Source organism: Oratosquilla oratoria, chromosome 31 (assembly GCF_046742065.1).
Source record: "Oratosquilla oratoria isolate Oo_2021 chromosome 31, ASM4674206v1, whole genome shotgun sequence".
In the NCBI taxonomy this organism is placed as follows: domain Eukaryota; kingdom Metazoa; phylum Arthropoda; class Malacostraca; order Stomatopoda; family Squillidae; genus Oratosquilla; species Oratosquilla oratoria.
Window position 1 is genome coordinate 43,899,471 of NC_134807.1, and position 1,074 is coordinate 43,900,544.

A 1,074-nucleotide genomic window follows, 5' to 3' on the forward strand; every position below is an offset into this window, starting at 1 on the left:
ACTTGCAGTTACCTGTTGTCGGTCCCTTTGAATGTCTGTGCAGATGTATATCTACTACCAGACAAATATATAGATTGTTAAAAGTGGTAAATGGTCAAGTTGTCACACAGTTACAGATTTGCTTATTCTTTCCTTTTGTATTGCAGTTTGTAATGATGTGACACTCTCTGTAAGAAGGCCTTCCCTTAGCTAAGTAAAATCATGGCATTAACCAGAACAAGTGTATGAAATGTATAACTGTATGTACTGCTGTTTGGTTTGGACACATGGAAAGAATGAGTGAAGAAAGACTAGTAAAAGAGGTGTGGAAGGCAGAGGTGGAGGGAGTGAACATGAGGGGACGTCCTAGGATGAGGTGGATGGATGGGGTGAAGGGGGCTTTGGGGAAGAGGGGAATGTCTGTTGAGGAAGGACAGGAGAGGACAGAAGACGGGGTGAATGGAGAATGGTTGTATATGGATGATGTGATTGCATGAGGTGGAATGGGCGGGTGGATGGGGGGTGAGGTAGTATGTGTGAGCAAAATTTGACGCGGCCCGAAGGGATTTCTCCCCGTCCTCTCATTTTATGGATTGGGGGGACGGGGAGGGGGGGTCGCCGATTTAATGAAGCGGCCTTGCTGTGGATGTGCTGTGTCTTGCGACACTGCTTCTGACCCAGAGCAGTGGACAAGGTGCAGGGATGACCCGTCATTCAGGAGGTGCACAGATAAGAGGGAGGGTGGAGGGGTGTGGAGTGTATTCAGGGATGGAATGGGTGGGAATGATTTTATGCCTTTTTCTTTTTGGCTACCCCCCTTGTAAGGGGGAAAAAGCCTTGGTATATGTATGTATGTATGTACTGCTGTGCATCACTGCATTGCCCTTAATACAAGCAGTATGACAGGGGACAGAGATGACCCTTCAACCTGAAGGCGCTGAGATGGGAGGAGAGGATAAATGGGCTTTAATTGTGTATGATGTGGGTGTTTGCTTCGACTTAGCCAACTTCTTTGTGATGGAGAAAGGTAAATGCACGCGCGCGCACACACACACACACAGGACAACTATAGAAGAGATAGGAAAAAGAATAGCT